The 7,020-nt window shown below is 37.1% G+C and overlaps 1 pseudogene; it reads right to left on the bottom strand.

Annotated features, from left to right (window-relative positions):
* The window catches only part of LOC101575396, a 191,028-nt pseudogene that overhangs the window by 1,587 nt on the left and 182,421 nt on the right, over positions 1–7,020 (bottom strand).

The raw sequence follows: 7,020 nt of genomic DNA, 5'->3' as shown, positions 1-7,020 counted from the left end.
GTGTGTGTGGCCAGCTCAGCCCACCAGGGGGCGAGGCTGGCTGGCATGTGGTGCTAGGGGATTGAACCGCGGTCCCCGATGCCTTGCTAAGCTTGTTCTAAGTAGGTGCTTTAGACCACTGAGCCATCTCTCCAGCCCAATGTTTATCTTCTTTAGATTCAGATAACTCTACTTTTCTAGGCTTTGGTGCTGGTGATGGCAATTCTCTCTTCTCAGTACCTTTAGGCTTTGCCACTTTGCCTGAAGTTTTCACTGCAGATACAGAAGCATGACTTTGTCTTATACAGTTTGATTGCTGAGGTGTTGCACAATGATGCATTTTTGGTGATGGAGTAGCTGTCCATTATGGCATGTGCTTTCACCCTGGAGGACTTGCTGAAGGAGATAACCTACGAGTTTTTCGAAGGGGGGTTGGATGTCCTCTTGGGAGGTTTGTTTGGTGATGACCAGGAATGAGATGAGGACTGTGACGAACTGCTCCCAGACAGCAATGCTGATGACTGCCTCCTTTGTCTTACTGGAGACCTACTCCTTCCATGGCTTGGAGGAGGTGACATTCATCTTGGTCCTTCTTTGAGGAGATGGTCTCCTTCTTGGCCACCTGCTGGGTGAATATGATCTTGATCAGGACCTCTGGTGCCTTCTTGGTCGAGTATGAGAAAGAGAGTGAGAACGGGTCCACAACCTTGATTTGGAACATGACAGAGATCTTGGCCTGGTCTTTTTCTTTTTTGGATTTTTTTTTCTGGAGTAGATTCTTTAGGTTCTGGCATGGGTTCAGGCTTGGGAACTTTCAGGATGTCATTGGTGGATTTGGTCTCTTGTACTGAAGGTTATTTTAATTTCATTGAAGGTTCAAGGATCGCTGGGAGTTTTTTCCTTCTTTTTTGGAGGAGGGGAAGCACTCTGGCTCTTGACACTGAGTTGGGGAGATTGAGAATAACTGAGCTTTCTCTTTCTCCTGACAGGGGAAAAACTTCTTTTAGGGGAAAGAGATCTGGGTTTGCATCTTCTTGGGCTTCAAGACCTCTCACATTCTTCTCTGCTGCTTTCTTTTTCTTCCTTATCTATCTTATCTTTGTCTTCATCCCTCTTTTTCATTGATGCCAATTTTTCTTGTTCAGTCTGTCTCTGTTTTATTTCTTCTTTCTTTAGTTGGAGGAAAGCAGAAGTGATTCCAGTGATGTTTTCTAATGTACTTAACTGCAGGGGCCAAATTTCTCCCATAAGTTCTCTTGCATTTTTCCCATTCAAAAACCCAGTCAAGTTGAGTTGCATAATTTTGGAATCTGGATTCTTCACTTCCAACTAGTTGAATATAAACTCAATCACAACTTCTTCAAATTGAAGAATTTCTGTTACTCTTTTTGTTATCCAAGGCTTTATAACCTCCAAATTTACTTTGCTGATGTCCACCATTTTTTCTAGGCATTCTGCAAATTTCAGGTGTGACAGTAGTTTCTTCTGTTTGTTGTTGAACCAATTATCCTGTTGTGCACTTGTTTCACAGAAGAATCTCACGTCTATCTTGCTGCCTCTCTCAGAGATGGCTCGCTATCCCCTTGTATGTCTTTTCTAAACTACTAGCTGGAAAGGCCAGCCAAATAGCTCAGCAGATTAAATTGCCTGCTTAGGAATGCTCAGAGGCGAAGGTTTCCATGCCTGGACCTGCTGTGCCGAGACCACCCTGGAGGCGTGCTGAAGCAGCAATTGAGACTGGGCATGGTGGTACGTGCCTGTAATCCCAGCACTTGGGAGACTGTAAAGAGGAGGATCACTATGAGTCCAAGCTACACAGTGAGACCCTGTAGACCCTGTCCTAATGTACAAGAAAAGAAAAAAAAACCTACTAGCTGAATCCAAAATTTTAAATGTCACATATTAGGTCTTCTTTTTCTTCTTCTCCTTTATCTTCATCTTCGTCTTAGTCTTCGTCCTCGTCCTTCTCTTCCTCCTTCTTGTTCTTCATGCAGCCCCAACACACAAAAAAACACAGAGCGAGTGAGTGAGCGAGAGAGAGAGAGAGAGAGAGAGAGAGAGAGAGAGAAAGAAAGAGGAAGATGAAACTGCTGACATTTTTATGTCGATACAAAAATCTGATAAAAGCCTCTGAATTTCAAATATAATCTTTAGTTTCTCAGTGCATGTATTTTCTGCAGGACATGTGTGCTCAGCCTTCTCATTCCATTCTAATTAGAGGCAGGCCTTTCTTAGAATATTATAAGCATTATATGAAGTTCATAACAAGGAAAGGGAAATTTTTCTATTTTGAGGAAATCACAAAAAATGTTGATTATTTAGTAATTACCCAAAACGTTACTTGAGAGCGACTATAGAGAAAAACATAGAAAAATGTAAGGAGAACAGTACCATAAAATTTTAAGAAAATATTTATGGATAAAATATTGTCTGAATTTAAAATTTAATATATATTTAAATATTTTTATTACTGTCTGAACATATCTGATTTATAATTGATTAGTTAAATTCACTTTCATAATTTGAAGGAGCAAATTCTCTAAATGCTCTGAAGAATGATGCAAGCTTCTTTATGTAGATAATACTAACTATTATGTTTTAGATCAAATTAACTCTAGGTTTTAGCTCATCTTGTTTCCCATACAAGATTTGTATATTGACATTTCTACAAAAGGTGCTGTAATCAGTCTATTTTTATTCCTTTTATGAGGCCTAAACACAGCATGGCCTCCCCTTAAGACAAAAGAGCCCCTTTCATGTAAATTATGCATATTGCCTCATGTCTTTTCTTACATCCTAGGCCTAAACACAAAATCTCTCCTCACCAATAGACCATACCAACAACTCCAAAGACAGACCCAAGAGACTTTCTTAGCCTGAGCTACAGCATCTGCCATTTAGAGCACTGTAGCACTCAATTGCCCTCCCAAGACACATACTCTGTCAGGTAAACTAACCCTCGCCTCCTCTCCCTATAAAAGCTTTCTTCCTCATATTCCAGGCTGACTCCTCTACTCATGACCCTGTGTGCTGTTATGGGAGACAAAACAGTTCCACTTTAAATGTTCTTGCAGCTGTTTTTGGTGTTGTAGTTAGTTTCTCCATTGCTACTACTTTTCTCACCTAAGGATTGTAGCCTTGATAACTTGACTAAAACTGCATAATATTGTTGAAAAGTTTATTTCCAGAAACATAAAGTGAGCTTTTAGCATTTTCCCTGAAAGATATGCACTAGAACAAATCATTTTCTGGTGCTACAGGAAATATGTTGTCCACGCATATGTCTATTGTAAAAATAAGCCTTGATGAACTAATCTCTAAATTTGAAGATATTATTATATATGCAAAAAACTCCAGAGTTTTGAAAAATGTATAAGTACAACTACTGCTGTGTATTGAAACAGTTCATGATTGCAGTAGCAATAAAATATAACATCCAGATTTCAGGTTTCAGAAAAGTTGTACTCCCTAACAGTGTAAGCACCCATTGTAACATTAAATTTTCACAAAAAGAACAAGTATGGTTTACAATATAAAGTTTAAAATTACCTAAGATCTACTTTCAGAAATATTTTTAAAGTTCTGGCTCTCAGAATTAGCCTTTTATCTGATGACCACGGTTTCCTGTCAAAAGCTGGAGAAATAAAAGTATCCAGGATTAATTTTATCTGTTAAAGGAAATGTTGAGCTTCTGGGGAGAGAGCTTAGTGGTCTAAGCACTTGCCTGGCAAACACAAGGACCAGGGTTTAATTCCCAGTGCTGCATGCCTTGCCAGTCACCAAGACTAGGCGTGGTGGCAAGTGCCTGTAGTCTCATCCCTGGGGAGGCGGAGGCAGCAGAATCACTGTAAATCTTAGCTGCATAGTGAGACTCTGTACCACATAAACAAATAAACAAACAAATAAATAAATACTTTTTTAAAGGAAAATGTAGAAACACTACTTAAAATAAGTTTATAGTCACTGAATCTTGAGCCATGGTTCATAGAATGATGTCACAATTTTCTATTATGCTTTCACAATTGAAGCTATTGTAATAGGCTTTTCATGAATCTGCTAAAAATTGAAAAGAATATACCCACAGAATATAAAATAACACTTCTTTTCCAAGTCTGCACTTCACTCTCTACTAACCTGTATATATATATATATATATATATAGTTACTTTGTATACCACAAGAGGCAATTTATTTACATATACATTACATTTCCGCTTTTCATTTATTTTTTATTTTATATGTATTCAATACAGGCAGTACAGGGTTTCACTATACAGATCAGATTCATAGTGATCCTCCTGTTTTCAGCCTCCCAAGAGCTAGGATTACAGGCCCATGTCACCATGCCCTGTCTCATATTTCCATTTTTTAGATTCCTGGGCATCTAATTTTTTAGATTTGCTGTACCACTGCATACACAAGAGAAACTTTGAGGACTCTAAATGTTTTATTTGTAAGATTTTATAAATATAAATAATGTTAAAAAAGAAACACTATGTATAGTGCTATATGCCTTAATAAAGCATTAATATATATTTTTTCTTTATTTTTTTTTCTCTTTTTTGTAAAACTTCATTCTATTTTGAAGAGTTAAAACAGATGCAAAGGGCTGGCCAAAAGCTCAGAGGATTAAATTGTCTGCAAGCAAGAGCCTGGGTTTTGATCCCTGGGCCTGCTGTGCCCAGGGACAAGAAATTACTGTATAGTGCTGTCCCTGACATATAAGTGTGAATTCTTTTGATCCTTCTTGTTTAATTTCATCTGTGACCCATTGATTGCTGAGTAGGGTTTTCTTTAATTTCCATGTATTTAGGGGTATTTTCTGGTTTCTTTTGTCATTTACTTCCAGTTCCTTTGCCTTGTGGTCAGATAATATGCATAGGATAATTTCTGTTTTCTTGCATACACTTAAACATGACCTATGGACCAGTATGTGGTCTATTTTACAAAATGACCCATGTGCAGCTGAAAAAAATGATTATACAGCAGTGGTTGTGTGGAACACTCTGTATATGTCCACCAAGTACATTTGTTCCAAGCTCTAATTAACTTCTGCTACTTCATTGCTAATTTTTTGTTGAGGTGACCTATCTTTTTGGGATAAGGGATGTTAAGTTCTCCTGTTAAGATTGTGGCATTGGATATTAGATTTTTCATGTCTATTAAGATTTGTCTTATATAGTTGGGTGCTCCCGTATTTGGTGCATGCATATTTATGAGTGTTACCTCTTCCTCTTGAATTTTTCCCTTAACCAGTATATAGTGGCCTTAATAGCCATGACTGATCCACATGGCTGACACTGACAAAGAATCTGCAAGCTGCAGTACAGGGTTAGATGATAAATCCTGAGGGGACTTGACTGACCTTATCATATGCAAAAGTTACATTTCTTGTTATATAGGTCTTTATCTTGGTCTTAGCCATCCAGCAGAAAAGTATAAAAACGAGGTATATAAAGTAAAGCCATATTAATATGGTGAGCTGTGAATGTCTCAAGTCAACAACTTCTGCGGGTAGATGTGACTATGGAAGATTCTAGAAAGATAAAATATTGCTAGATTAAAAAATGAAAGAAAGGGCCTCAACTGTGGGCAAGCTTTAGAGAAACTAAACATCTAAGAAACTGATTGTACCTTAGAAAATCCAGAAAGAAACAGTCGGCCAGTACCATCATTTTACCCCAGATAACCCCAAGTTGGACTTCTAACTTACAGAGTTGAAATAGTATAGGTTTTCATTGTTTAAGCTACTAAATTTATAGTGATTCATTATGAAAGCAATAGAAAACACACTAGGACTGAGGCAATATACTGTGGGATAATGGATAACTGGACCAGAAATACTGTAAATTCTTGGATGGTCTTACTGGAGAAACAGAGATGTCATAAAAATACTCAGAATAATTACGTACTCCTGGAATGACTAATTGCTCCCTTCCAAGATATAAGAGGTTCAATATAGTTGACATAGTTCACATTTATAAATATTATTATGCAAAATGCTTGACTATTTTTATTGATGATTCTTTTTTGTCAAGCATTAAAAATCACACTCACAAGTTGGGGTAATAATAGAGGAAGTTAAATTTTTCTATTAAGAGTGAGACCATCGCACTGGCTATATGTGTATTTCTAAGCCTCCAACAAACAGATATTGATATTGCCCACTGACCAAATATTCCACATATTTTATAAGACTGCTATCCTTCTCAATATAAATTAGCAAATGTACAGCACACAGTTCTACTCACTTCTGGAATGTTTATTTTTTGTCATAGACAATCATCCTGAGCAAAGATGGAAAAGAGAGAATTTCATTTTCATCCAGTTCCCAAGAACTATTTGGATCTATATTCAAAACAAACTTGCATTTTTTACCGTTTTGTAAGTTGGTGCAACCAGTAAGACATGGGTATACATTAAGGTGTACATTAAGAAAACATTGAGGGGCTGGGGAGAGAGCTCAGTAGGATAAGTGTTTGCCTGGCAAGTGCAAGAGCCTGAGTTCAATCCCCAGTTCCACCAAAAAAAAACAAAAAAAAAGAAAAAAAGAAAAAAGAAAACATTGGTACAGTGTAACTATGTACAAATTATAGTGTGCCAAGTTCAGGGCTTCAGTTTGTTTTTTTTCTTCTTGAGTCCTGTAGCATACTAGAGACTACATTCAAAATTTAGTGTTTTCTGGTATAAAATGTGTAATTAATAACACTTGTAGTTTTCCTTGTAACCTCCCCCAATTGCTAGATATCTCAGAAATTCAAACGGATCTGCTCATGTGTAAATTATTGTGGAACACTCTTTTGCTCTAAATTTCAAACCACTTATGTTGAGCAAATGAGGCCTGACTCAGACAGAGTGTAATATGTTCTCTCTAAATGTGGAACCTAAGAGGATGATAACAAAATAGAAGGAAGCCTATTATTAGGGAAGAGAAAATAAGTGAAGGGTAAGAAGTTATAAATAGAATAGATTAATGAATATAAGTGAAATATATTATATGTAATGAAACAACCCCCAAATGTGAAGCTATGATAGTGGAAA

The sequence above is a fragment of the Octodon degus genome, unplaced genomic scaffold (assembly GCF_000260255.1).
Source record: "Octodon degus isolate 3935 unplaced genomic scaffold, OctDeg1.0 scaffold00171, whole genome shotgun sequence".
Lineage (NCBI taxonomy): Eukaryota > Metazoa > Chordata > Mammalia > Rodentia > Octodontidae > Octodon > Octodon degus.
The sequence above is the reverse complement of the archived record's forward strand: the minus strand, read 5'-3'. Positions and strand labels throughout refer to the sequence as shown.